The sequence below is a fragment of the Salmo salar genome, chromosome ssa09 (assembly GCF_905237065.1).
Source record: "Salmo salar chromosome ssa09, Ssal_v3.1, whole genome shotgun sequence".
NCBI classification, from domain to species: Eukaryota; Metazoa; Chordata; class Actinopteri; order Salmoniformes; family Salmonidae; genus Salmo; species Salmo salar.
This window is the reverse complement of record NC_059450.1, coordinates 76617420-76632465: the sequence shown is the minus strand read 5'-3', so window position 1 is coordinate 76632465 and position 15046 is coordinate 76617420.

Below are 15046 nucleotides of genomic sequence, written 5' to 3'. Positions count from 1 at the left end.
TAAAGCCTATCTGTAATATTCATAAAAGTCACGTTTTATCAATATCTTCACTCATTAAGTTCATCACAGATTTCTACTTCATAGGAACGGCTGTCATGAACTAAATGAAAAAACAAATGTTCAATCAAGTCTTCTTGACAGCACCATGGCAACACAAGAGAAGAAAAACTCTGGGCTAGTCACTACTGTCACCAACCTCCTCTAGTTTCCTCTTCCTCCTCTAGAGAACACATGTGGCAACAAAACAAGTGTCAGGACTATACTGCACTGTAACCATGCAAAGGGAGTTCCTCCGTCCCTCCCTCCTCCCTCCCTCCCTTCTTCCCGCCCTCCTCTCTATCTGTCATTCACCCTCAGACGACAGGCCACAATGGAGCCCTTCACACGCAGTATCTGAAAGTTGTAATTTAGCATGAAGAGCCATTGAGAGGGGAAGCTAAATATAATCGCTCTATATATATTGCGCATGGCAGAGAGAATAGCAATTAACAGCCAATTAAATGAATCACAGGGGTCAACGGCAGTAGAAGACTAATGATGTCTTTCCGTGCTGCTACCCCATAATCCACTGGAAGAAGAAGAAGAACAACAACAGAGATTTGTGTCTCCAAATCTCTGCAAAACAAGTCGATTTTAGTGGTGATTATGGACTGTACAATTCACTGATGTTTATCATTGTATTATGCAGGTACCGAGCCGGCTAGGTGAATGAAGTCCTTCCCTAATTGCTGCTGTTCCTTTGAAAAGAACATCTCATCAACGCTTCTACAAAAACAAGGCAAGTCATTATCAGCAGAATGGCATCCATTTTACCCCCACACTTCCCCTCTCTCTGCAGCTGCTGCGAGCTACCACCTAGTTGAAACCCAGTGATCAGGGCAGAATCATCATCGACTCATCCTCACCCTTCCAGGCTCATTCAGAGCCCACCTGCGTAATTGCTGCATCTAACCTTTTCCGAGCCCGAGCTCCTCCACAGGGAGTCAGCATCGCAGCCAGCCAGCCAAATTGGAGCTCCATCGGTATTAATAGAATCTCATCTCATGCCTCCGTCAGATAAAACAAAGGTTGGGTTTCAGGGAAGCAAGTTTGATCTTATTACAAAGGCTGTTGAGACAAAACTACAGTACTTAGTGCTGTGTGGATAAAGCAGGATGGAAGGTTGATATGCTGTGCTTTGGCCGTGAGAGAGAGACAGCACATGTTAGCCAGTTCAGTTGGCTTGGCAGGCCATGTCGGGGCTGGGGTTGAGCAATGGACACATGGACAGTGGGACTCGGACTATTGCCCTGGCTCTTTCCAGGGAAGTTGAGTGACCTCATAATCATGTTGCATGTTCATGCTTATTAGATGATTCCATCAGTTCCAGCAGTCATGCAGGCAGGCAACTCAAGAGGGACTTGGCCTATGGGGAGAGATGTGGCTGGGGAGATGTGGGGGTGGAGGTTTGGGGTAGGGGTGAAGTGGGTGAGAAGGGATATCCCTCAATACATCCAGGCTGTATCACATCCAGCCGTTACTGGGAGTCCCATAGGGTGGCGCACAATTGGCCCAGCGTCGTCCGGGTTTGGCCGGGGTAGGCAGTCATTGTAAATAAGATTTTATTCTTAATTAACTGACTTGCCTAGTTAAATATAGGTTCAATTAATAAAATAAAATAAAATGAAATACTTCACCGTTCCTAACCTCCCTTTAGATTTCTCATAACCCTCTTAGAACAGTTTTATCCCATGGGGACACATTTCTCAAAAGTATGTGGACACCTGCTCATCGAACATCTCATTCCAAAATCATGGGCATTAAAATGGAGTTGGTCCCCCTTTGCTGCTATAATAGCCTCCACTCTTCTGTGAAGGCTTTCCACAAGATGTTGGAACATTGCTATGGGGACTTGCTTCCATTCAGCCAAAAGAGCATTAGTGAGGTGGTACACTGATGTTGGGCGATTAGGCCTGGCTTGCAGTCGGCGTTCCACTTCATCCTAAAGGTGTTCGATGGGGTTGAGGTAAAGGCTCTGTGCAGGCCAATCAAGCTGTGTGCTTGATTTTATACACCTGTCAGCAACGAGAGTCACAGAAATAGCCAAATCACAATTTAAAGGGGTGTCCACGTACTTATCGTATAGAGTATATTACAGTATTTAAAGCTATATGTTATTGTATTGAATACCATTTGTTCTGGTATACAGCACATACCAGCTCTATGATTGACAAGCACCAATATTGCTGTATCCATTGTTTTGGTGTATATGCATTGTCATTTATTCATTGTTCTTGATATGTGCTGCAAAATGAATTGCAACTCGGAGCTTCTACTTGCCTCTTCCATTTTTGTGGTAATGCTGCAATTAGTTGGTGAGTTACCGCTGCTCTGATATCCAAAAGTTATTTCCGGCTGAATGTAATAACACAAATAATGTCCTGGGCTAATTATGTAAGAAATAACACATAAAAAAACGAAATACTGCAAAGTTTCCGAAGAGCTAGAAGCATGGCAGCCCTATCCGTCGGCGGCATTTTTGTCTGCTTGTGCTATATGGTTTAAAGGCCATGTGGTGCAAAAGCATGATGAAGCGGTTCTGCTGTTCGCATGTCATCAGGCTGTGTGGACAATAGAGGATCAGAGTAGAATAGAGTAGTCTTTGAAGGGGAAAAAAGTAAGGAACTTGTCTGTCGGCTCTGCATTAAGAACATAAATGGTTAAAGAAAATATACCAATTTAATTTAATAAGGACCAAAAATTTGACATCTGTGCCATATAAATTGCAAAATAGTTAGGAAAAGATTTTCGATGCACCGATTCCATGGTTTTTGAATTGACATGCAAAACAACGCCGGATTCACAACTAGGCCTACAAGGCCTACAAACCTGACTCCGTTACACCAGTTCTGTCAGGAGGAATGGGCCAAAATTCACCCAACTTATTGTGGGAAGCTTGTGGAAGGCTACCCGAAACAATTTAAAGGCAATGCTACCAAATACTAATTGAGTGTATGTAAACTTCTGACCCACTGGGAATGTGATGAAAGAAGAAAAGCTGAAATAAATCATTCTCTCTACTATTATTCTGACATTTCACATTCTTAAAATAAAGTGTTGATCCTAACTGACCTAAGACAAGGAATTTTTACTAAGATTAAATGTCAGGAATTGTGAAAAACTGAGTTTAAATGTATCTGGCTAAGGTGTATGTAAACTTCCGACTTCAACTGTATATAAGAATGCTGTTCATTGACTATAGCTCAGCATTCAACACCATAGTACCCTCCAAGTTCGTCATTAACCCTTGTGTAGTCTTAACATTCTGTATACTCCCCACGTACTAAGGGTAAAAAATGACCCGCCTTCACTAAACCCCTAAAATAAAGCAGTTTAATTCAATTTTAAACACAAAATCGACTGTGCATGAAGAAACAACCTGTCGTTCATCACAAACTTTGTGAATATCTGGGTTTTACATCTTTACAATGCAGAAAGACTGCATTTAATCAGTAGACACTCATTTTATTATTACACACCTGTCATAATTGTTTTCCTTACTAAACTAGAGGTTTATTATTATTATTATTATTGCTGAAGGTACTGCATAGGTGTAAACATTCATTTTTCAGCAAGAGATAGCACTTGTATAGCCTAAGAAAGTAGCAGGATGTGAAGAAAGTAGTTTTGAATGCATTTTATTGAAGGGAAACAATAACAGTCTAACTTCTTTGGCAACATAGTGATATATTCTTACGTACTCTACAATGAGGAATTCAACTACAAAATACTAGTCTTCTCCCACTTTTTTAACCATTGCCCCCTCCCCACACACAAGGTGTATAAACAACAACAATGAATAAGAATAAAATAAGATAATAGATACAAAATAAAAACGTGAAGAACATAAATCATTAAACTCTAATTAGCACATGTAAGACATTATGCAAGTGTGTGTGCATGGACTTTGCAGATGTATTTCTCACATGTGCAGCACATAGTATTTGTTTTATAATCCTTCTTTGGGGGACAGAATTGGCATTTCCTCCTCTTGCCTGCCCCAGCTGCAGCCTCAGGTGGATCAGGACAAGATTCAGCCCCCTGAACAGCTTTCACAAGCGCTGCAGAGGCTGCTCTGCGGGGGAGGCACTCCCTTCTTTGAATGTGGGGGTGTTACAAGTGCCTTCTCCAGCTGCTCCAGGAACACCTTCCTCTTGTTCCGCTTATCAGGCATCCAGGTAGGGTTGATCTTGTTCTATATCACGAAAGCATTGTATGAGGACACATCAATGATGTTATGGAAGATGACCAGGAGCCAGGAGCCAAATCACCTTGTCCAGGTTGTTCACGCCTCCTTTGTTGTGGTTATAGTCCAGGATGAAGGCTGGTTTCCTGTCCTCACAATCACTGATCTCAGTAGTTTTGTGCAGTGTGCTTAGGAGGACCACATTCTTGTTCCTCTTTGGTAGGTAAGAAACAAGAGTGGTGGTGGGGGTGAAGGCAAACTTTGATGAGAAGATCTCTCTTCCCCTTGTTTGCGAGGAGTGCACGGGGGAGCTCAGGCTTGTTCTTTCTAACTGTGCCAACCATGATGATCTTCCTCTTCAGGAGCTGCTGGCTGAGTTCATAAGAGGTGAAGAAATTGTCACACGTGACATTGTGGCCCCCTCAGTCCATCTGTCACATCAAGCACAACCCGGATCCCCTGGTTCTTCTCCGGGCCTCCACTGGTCGGCTTCCCTGTGTAGACATGCATCTTCCAAGCATAGCTGGATTGTGCATCACAGGCCACCCATATCTTGATGCCATACTTTGCTGGCTTGCTGGGCATATACTGCCGGTGAAATGGGTGCGTGCTGGTGGCAGGGAAGTCAGGCGCAGGAGAACGAACTTGGTATAAACGGAGTTGTTTAATAAGTGCTCACAAAACTCAGAAAACCAAAATATACAAAATAATAAAAATGGGTAAAAAACCCGTCACGCACCAGAACATAACTTGCACATCACAAACAAACAATCACCGACAAGGACATGGGGGGAAACAGATGGTTAAATACACAACATGTAATTGATGAGATGGAACCAGGTGTGATGTAAGACAAGACAAAACCAATGGAAAATGGATCAGCGATGGCTAGAAGGTTGGTGACGTCGACCGCCGAACACAGCCCGAACAAGGAGAGGGACCGACTTTGGCGGAAGTCGTGACAGTACCCCCTCTGACAGCCGCGCGTCGACACCGACCTTGGGGACGACCCGGAGGGCGAGGCGCAGGGCGATCCGGATGGAGACGGTGGAACTCTCGCAGCATTGAAGGATCCAACACGTCCTCCACCGGAACCCAGCATCTCTCCTCCGGACCATACCCCTCCCAGTCCATGAGGTATTGAAGGCCCCTTGCCTGACGTCTCGAATCCAGTATGGAACGAACGGAGAACGCCGAGGCCCCCTTGATGTCCAGAGGGGGCGGAGGAACCTCCCGCACCTCAGACTCCTGGAGCGGGCCAGCCACCACCGGCCTGAGGAGAGACACATGGAGCGAGGGGTTAATGCGGTAATCGGGGGGAAGCTGTAACCTATAACAAACCTCGTTCACTCTCCTCAGGACTTTAAATGGCCCCACAAACCGCGGACCCAGCTTCCGACAGGGCAGGCCGAGGGGCAGGTTTCAGGTCGAGAGCCAGACCCGGTCCTCACTGCGGTGACGGTCTGCGCCAACTTTTTGGCACAGCACGGCGCGCTGAAGGTGGACATGGGCGGCGTCCCATGTTTTCTCCGCTCGCCGGAACCAGTCGTCCACCGCAGGAGCCGCGATCTGACTCTGATGCCAAGGAGCCAGAACCGGCTGATACCCCAATACACACTGGAAGGGAGAGAGGTTAGTGGAGGAGTGGCGGAGCGAGTTCTGGGCCATATCTGCCCAGGGCACAAACGCTGACCACTCCCCCGGCCGGTCCTGGCAATAAGACCTCAGAAACCTACCCACATCCTGGTTAACTCTCTCCACCTGCCCGTTACTCTCGGGGTGAAAACCTGAGGTAAGGCTGACCGAGACCCCCAGACGTTCCATGAACGCCTTCCAGACCCTAGACGTGAACTGGAGACCCCGATCAGACACTATATCCTCAGGCACCCCGTAGTGCCGGAAGACGTGTGTAAACAGGGCCTCCGCAGTCTGTAGGGCCGTAGGGAGCCCGGGCAATGCGAGAGATGTCAGGACTTAGAAAAACAATCCACAACGACCAGGATCGTGGTGTTACCCTGTGAAGGAGGAAGATCAGTCAGGAAATCTATCGACAGGTGCGACCACAGCCATTGTGGAACGGGTAAGGGTTGTAACTTACCTCTGGGCAGGTGCCTAGGAGCCTTACACTGGGCGCACACCGAGCAGGAGGAAACATAAACCCCACATCCTTGGCAAAAGTGGGCCAGAAGTACTTCCATTTACATATTAGTCATTTAGCAGACGCTCTTATCCAGAGCAACTTACAGTAGTGAATGCATACATTTCATTTCATGCATTTTCTTTTTGTACTGGCCCCCCGTGGGAATTGAACCCACAACCCTGGCATTGCACACACTATGCTGGCGTTCCAAACACCATGCTCTACCAACTGAGCCACAGGGAAGACTTCCCACTAAGACATCGCACCGTCCGACCGATCCCAGGATGACCAGAGGAAGGTGACGTGTGGACCTAATAGAACAGCCGGTCGCAGACAGCAGACGGAACGTACAGACGCCCAGCTGGACACTGGAGGGGAGCGGGCTCTGCACGTAACGCCTGCTCAATGTCCACATCCAGCTCCCACACTACCGGCGCCACCAGGCAAGAGGCGGGGAGAATGGGAGTTGGATCCATGGGCAGCTCCTCTGTGTCATAAAGCCGGGACAATGCGTCTGCCTTAACGTTCTGGGAGCCTGGTCTGTAGGAAAGGGTAAACACAAAACGGGTGAAAAACATGGCCTACCTTGCCTGGCGAGGGTTCAGTCACCTCGCCGCCCGGATGTACTCCAGATTGCGGTGGTCAGTCCAGATGAGAAAAGGGTGTCTAGCCCCCTCAAGCCAATGTCTCCACGCCTTCAAGGCTTTTACGACAGCCAACAGCTCCCGGTCCCCCACATCATAGTTTCGATCCGCCGGGCTGAACTTCTTCGAGAAGAAGGCACAGGGGCGGAGCTTCGGTGGCGTACCCGAGTGCTGAGAGAGCACAGCTCCAATCCCAGCCTCGGACGCGTCCACCTCCACTATGAACGCCAAAGAGGGATCCAGATGGGCCAACACGGGAGCCGAGATCAACAGAGCCCTCAGGTGACTAAAAGCCCTGTCCACCTCAGCTGACCACTGCAAGCGCACCGGGCCCCCTTCAGCAGTGAGGTAATGGGAGCTGCTACCTGACCAAAACCCCGGATAAACCTCCGGTAGTAGTTGGCAAACCCTAAGAATCGCTGCACCTTTTTTACCATGGTGGGAGTCGGCCAATTACGCAATGCGGTCACTCTCCATCTCCACCCCTGAAGTGGAAATGCGATACCCTAGGAAGGAGACGGACTGTTGGAAGAACAGGCATTTCTCAGCCTTGACGTACAGGTCATGCTCCAACAGGCGACCAAGCACTCTGCGCACCAGGGACACATGCTCAGCGTGTGTAGCGGAGTACATCAAAATATCATCAATATACACCACTACACCCTGCCCGTGCAGGTCCCTGAAAATCTCATCTACAAAGGCTTGGAAGACTGATGGCGCATTCATCAAACCGTACGGCATGACGAGGTACTCATAGTGCCCAGAGGTGGTACTGAAAGCTGTCTTCCACTCGTCTCCCTCTCGGATAGGCACCAGGTTGTAAGCGCTCCTGAGATCTAGTTTGGTGAAGAAGCACGCCCTGTGCATTGACTCTATCGCTGTGGCTAGCGGTAGCGGGTAACTATACCTCACAGTGATCTGATTCAGAACCCGATAATCAATACACGGGCGCAGACCTCCCTCCTCCTTCACAAAAAAGAAACTCGAGGAGGCGGGTGAAGTGGAGGACCGAATGCATCCCTGACGCAGGGATTCGGAGACATATGTTTCCATAGCCTCCGTCTCCGCTTGTGAGAGCGGATACACGTGACTCCTGGGAAGTGCAGCATTTACCAGTGCGGTCACTGGTAAATCGCCCCGTCGATGAGGTGGGAGTTGAGTCGCCTTCTTTTTGGAGAAGACGAGAGCCAAATCGGCATATTCAGGGGGAATGCGCACGGTGGAGACCTGGTCTGGACTCTCCACTGTAGTAGCACCAACGGAAACACCTAAACACCTACCTGAGCACTCTCGTGACCACCCCGTGAGAGCCCTCTGTGGCTGAGAAACAGTGGGGTTATGACAAGCTAACCAGGGTAGGCCCAGCACCACGGGAAACACAGGAGAGTCAATAAGGAAGAGACTAATTCTCTCCATATGACCCCCCTGCATCACCATGCCCAAAGGCGCGGTGACCTCCCTAATTAACCCTGACCCTAATGGTCGACTATCTAAGGCGTAAACGGGGAAGGGCACATCCATGGGAACGATGGGGATCCGCCTGCGGAACCCCTAGCCAACAGCCAATGGCATCGCACGCCGCGAAATACAAAACCAACTAAAATACCACAATTCAATTTTCTCAAACAATCAACTATTTTACACCATTTTAAAGATAAGACTCTCGTTAATCTAACCACATTGTCCGATTTCAAAAAGGCTTTACAGCTAAAGCAAAACATTAGATTATGTTAGGAGAGTACATAGACACAAATAATCAAACAGCCATTTTCCAAGCAAGCATATATGTCACATAAACCCAAACCACAGCTAAATGCAGCACTAACCTTTGATAATCTTCATCAGATGACACTCATAGGACATTATGTTATACAATACATGCATGTTTTGTTCAATCAAGTTCATATTTATATCAAAAAACAGCTTTTTACATTAGCATGTGATGTTCAGAACTAGCATACCCGCCGAAAACTTCCGGTGAATTTACTAAATTACTCATGATAAACGTTGAGAATTATAGATACAGAACTCCTTTATGCAATCGCTATGTCCGATTTTAAAATAGCTTTTCGGCGAATGCAGATTTTGCAATATTCTGAGAACTTAGCTCGGCCATCACGGCTAGCTATTTTGACATCCGCCAACTTCGGGGTCACCTAAACTCAGAATTACTATTAGAAAAATTGGATTACCTTTGCTGTTCTTCGTCAAAATGCACTCCCAGGACTTCTACTTCAACAACAAATGTTGTTTTGGTTCCAAATAATCCATAGTTATATCCAAATACCTCCGTTTTGTTCGTGCGTTCAGGTCACTATCCGAAGGGACGCGCGAGTGCATTTCGTGACAAAAAATGTCAAAATATTCCATTACCGTACTTAGAAGCATGTCAAACGCTGTTTAAAATCAATTTTTATGCTATTTTTCTCGTAAAATAGCGATAATATTCCAACCGGGCAACGTTGTATTCATTCAAAGAGAGAAAGAAAAACATGGCGAGTTCTCGTACATGCGCATCTCCAGTCCCACTGTCCCCAGGCTGACCACTTACAAACTCTGCTCCTATACTTTGCCCAGAGACAGCAGACACCCCATTCCACTTTCTGGCGGCTTTAGAGAGCCAATGGAAGCCTTAGAAAGTGTCATGTTACAGCACAGATGCTGTATTTTTGATAGAGATGCAACAGAAGGACAACAAATTGTCAGACGGCACTTACTGCATGGAATCTTCTCAGGTTTTGGCCTGCCATATGAGTTCTGTTATACTCACAGACACCATTCAAACAGTTTTAGAAGCTTTAGAGTGTTTTCTATCCAAATCTACTAATTATATGCATATTCTAGTTTCTGGGCAGGAGTAGTAACCAGATTAAATCGGTTACGTTTTTTATCCGGCCGTGAAAATACTGCCCCCTATCCCAAATAAGTTAATAATAAGTGCTCACAAAACACCGAAAACCAAAATAATAAAAGTGGGTACAAAACCCGTTGTGCACCAGAACATAACTTGCACATCACATACAAACAAACAATCACTGACAAGTACATGAGGGGAAACAAGTTGTTAACCTGTTGGGGATAGGGGGCAGTATTTGCACGGCCGGATAAAAAACGTACCCAATTTAATCTGGTTACTACTCCTGCCCAGTAACTAGAATATGCATATAATTGTTTGATTTGGATAGAAAACACCCTAAAGTTTCTAAAACTGTTTGAATGGTGTCTGTGAGTGGCAAACATTTGCCATTGAAACACACAGGGGCTTATGAATCATTTAGCACTTCCTAAGGCTTCCACTAGAAGTGGTTTGAGTCTCCTACTATCAAAACTGACTGAAAGAGAGGCTGTGGAAAGTGGTCACTGGTGGAGGGCCATTTACCATTATGACGCTGCCACCCATGGCTACCCTCCCCTTTCGAAACGTTTTGAAAGACAATGCAAACGTCCCCATGGAATATTACTGAAGCTCTGGTTGAAAAAGGCCCGAAAGATTTATGTTATACAACATTTGACATGTTTGAACGAACTTAAATATTTTTTTTTTGTACATTCGTGACGACAAGTCCTACTCAGCACGGTACATTTTCAGTAGCCTTCGGAGCGCGCTAACAATTGGGACATAAATTATTAACTTTTTCGAACAAAACTACATTTGTTATGGACCTGGGAACCCCTGGAAGTGCTTTCTGATAAAGATAATCAAAGGTAAGGTTTTATTTACAATAGTATTTTTGATGGTTGATCATTCCAAGATGGCTCCAACATGTATAGCCTAGCCTATTTTGCTGGGTATACCACGTTGTTTATTGCAAAGTGTGATTTCCCAGTAAAGTTATTTTTAAATCTGGCAAACCAGTGGCATTCAAGACATGTTAATCTATAAGTCTTTGAATGACAATATTAAATTTTAACAATGTTTTCGAATAGTAATTTTGTAAATTGTAGCGCTGGTTCATCGGAAGCATTTGAGGGAAAAGATTTTCTGAATGTCACACGCCGATGTAAAATGCTGTTTTTATATATAAATATGAACTTTATCGAACAAAAAATGCATGTATTGTGTAACATGATGTCCTAAGATTGTCATCTGATGAAGATTGTCAAAGGTTAGTGCTGCATTTAGCTGTGTTTTGGGTATTTGTGATGCATGCTAGTTGCTTTGAAAATGGCTGTGTGATTATTTCTGGCTGGGTTCTCTCCTAACATAATCTAATGTTTTGCTTTTGCTGTAAAGCCTTTTTGAAATCGGACAACGTGGTTCGATTCAGGAGAGGTGTATCTATAAAACGGTGTAAAATAGTCATATGTTTGAGAAATTGAAGTTATAGCATTTATGAGGTTTTGCATTTCGCGCGACGCGATTCCACTGGCTGTTGATTAGGGTGGGAGGCAAGCGTCCCACTGGCCCAGACAGGTTAAATACACAACATGTAATTGATGAGTTTGGAACCAGGTGTGATGTAAGACAAGACAAAACCAATGGAAAATGAAAAATGGATCAGCGATGGCTAGAAGGTCGGTGACGTCGACCGCCGAACACCGCCCGAACAAGGAGAGGGAACGACTTCGGCGGAAGTCGTGACAGCCGGAAAGGACAGCGACCTTTGACAAAAGAGATTACTACCAGTTATAAGTATCAGTGTCACAGAAAACAATCACATAAATCAATGATATTACAGCAATACATAATAAAATAAACAGTGAAAATCACTTACATTACAGATATGAAAATAAAAATATACCTCTGAATGGAACAAGTTGCTCATCCACTGTTACTTCAGGCCCAGGGTTGAAGAGGTATGGCAGACGTTCCACCCACTTCTCCCAGGCCTCTCTTATGGCCGCCAGTTTGTCTCTCACACGTCTTGCAGGTCTTGACTCACGGATATTAAATCGTAGCATTCTTGGGAAAGTGTGAAAGACTTTCAGTGGCATTGTGGCACATAAAATCTCCCTTCTACTCTCTGCATCCTAGAGACTACATGTAGCCTCGCCTCGGGACCTTTACACACCCACTAAGATTAGCAGATCAACCTCATCCATCCTTTTCCAGTTTTCTCTATATTTACAGAAACACGCCAAATTTGTCATCTCCAAGATGATTTCTTCGATGGCTGGTGTATGTACATGTAGAATGTTGAGGTGATGTCCTGGGCATGGGCAACTGCCTGTCTTGTGGGCCCTGACATTTTGTGCTGCCATCCTGCCCTGGTTGTCAAATGGTGACAAGGACCATGTTATTTTGCTGTTCTTTGACAAATATGGGGTTGTGTGGGGTTGTGGAGAGGAGATGCTGCTCATGCACAATAAAGTTTTGTCTGAGTTCAATCAGTAGCACACATAATCTCAATTTCTCATTGTGTGTGTGTGTGTGTGTGTGTGTGTGTGTGTGTGTGTGTGTGTGTGTGTGTGTGTGTGTGTGTGTGTGTGTGTGTGTGTGTGTGTGTGTGTGTGTGTGTGTGTGTGTGTGTGCGTCTTTGTGGCGTGTAAATTATTATATAACTGCCGGGTCAAAAATGATCCTAAGACAATCTTTGTACCCTGATGGTGTACAGCTTTCATGGAAACATGAACAAAGGCAATGTTTCATTTTTTCAAATGTTGGGGTCACTCTAGGAAAAGTCATCAAATTTCAAGTAGAAAAAATATAATTTAGGGCGTTTTCTCTGCTGTTAAACATTGTAGCGGGTAATTTTTGACCCTTAAGACAACACAAGGGTTAAGCTTGAAGCCCTGGGTCTGAACCCCGCCCTGTGCAACTGGGTCCTGGACTTCCTGACGGGCCGCCCCCCAGGTGGTGAAGGTAGGAAACAACACCTTCACTTCACTGATCCTCAACACTGGGGCACCACAAGGATGCGTGCTCAGCCCCCTCCTGTACTCCCTGTTCCCCCATGGCTGTGTGGCCACGCACGCCTCCAACTCAATCATCAAGTTTGCAGGCGACACAACAGTAGTATGCCTGATTACCAACAATGACAAGACAGCCTACAGGGAGGAGGTGAGGGCCCTGGGAAAGTGGTGCCAGGAAAATAACCTCTCACCGAACGTCAACAAAACAAAGGAGCTGATCGTGGACTTCAGAAAACAGCAGAGTGAGCACCCCCCTATCCACATCGACGGGACCACCGTGGAGAAGGTGGAAAGCTTCTAGTTCCTCTGCATACACATCATTGCCAAAATTAAATTGACAACAACCACCCGAGCCACTGCTTGTTCACCTGCTATCATCCAGAAGGTGAGGTCAGTACAGGTGCATCAGAGCTGGGACCGAGAGACTGAAAAACAGCTTCTATCTCAAGGCCATCAGACTGTTAAATAGCCATCACTAGCACATTAGAGGCTCCTGCCCTATATACATAGACTTGAAATCACTGGCCACTTTAATAATGGATCACAAGTCACTTTAATAATGTTTACATATTTTGCATTACTAATCTCATAAGTTCATACTGTATTCTATCCTATTCTACTGTATCTTAATCAATGCGCTCTGACATTGCTCGTCCAAGTATTTATATATTCTTAATTCCATTCCTTTACTTTAGATTTGTGCGTCACAGACGTCGATGAAAGGTGACCAAAACGCAGCGGGTATAGTGCTCATCTTCTTATATTTATTTATAAAGTGAACACTTAAACGAAAACAACAAACCGACAATCAACAGTTCTGCAAGGTACACAGACTATACAGAAAGCAACCACCCAGAAAAACACAGGAAAAACAGGCTGCCTAAGTATAGCTTCCAATCAGAGACAACGAAAAACACCTGCCTCTGATTGGAAACCATACTCGGCCAAACATGGAAAAAGAAACATAGAAATAGAAAACTAGAACCAAAATCCCCTAGAACCAAAAAAACCCAAAACACACAAAACAAACATCCCCTGCCACGCCCTGACCATACTACAATTACAAATGACCCCTTTACTGGTCAGGATGTGACATTGTGTGTATTGTTAGATATTACTTGTTAGATATTACTGCACTGTTGGAGCTAGAAACACAAGCATTTTGCTACACCCGCAATAACATCTGCTAAACACGCGTATGTGACAAATAATATTTGATTTAACATTGTGGCGTATTGACATGAGCAATGTCACTCACACACAGACGTGAGCCGCTCGGTACTCGCAGATTAGATGCATCCTGGGAAATCTCCTTAACGAATATGGCTAGCGAGCGAGTGAGCACAGCAAGGACCTTGCTGCTATACGCTATCAGAGATACAGAGCATGGACACAGAAGAAATTCTCTTCTTTTATTACTCTATCATTTCTTTCTCTCTCGCTCTATCCCTCTCTTTCTGGCCTCAGCACACACAAGCAGGCACACACAAATGAACACGCACAAACATACTCTTCGCAGACTGTTGTTATAGTCTTAACAATGCAGAGAGATTCAGTAGTGATGTAGCGCTGGTTTTTGTACAGGGAATCCTTAGTGTGACACAAATTTATGGAGATTAATGAGGATTCGATTTGTTATGGCGAAACAACTTCCATCGTGGTGGGTGGGGGTGCGGGAGCAAGAACGAGGGATGGGAGGAATAGAGTGGAGGGTCACAATGCCAGGCCACGGACACTACTTAAAAAAAATATTTAGAATGACAACGGGTCCTTTTCATCTGTGGTAGGCAAAAAAGAAGGGAAAAAAGAAAGTGATCATTCCACACACATATTGTAGCTACCGTAGGATTTCTGGCCTCAGTTTTAACCCCTGGTAAATGAAACTCAAATCCCTGGTAAATGAATCTCAAACCCCTGGTAAATGAATCTCAAACCCCTGGTAAATGAAGCTCAAACCCCTGGTAAATTAATCTCAAACCCCTGGTAAATTAATCTCAAACCCCTGGTAAATGAAACTCAAACCCCTGGTAAATGAAATTCAAACCCCTGGTGAATGAAGCTCAAACCCCTAGTAAATTAAGCTCAAACCCCTGGTGAATGACAAGAGGGAATAAAAAAAGTGTTTATGGAAAATGTAGAGGTGGGAGAGAGGGCAGACATTTTAAATGGAAATTAATTAGAGAC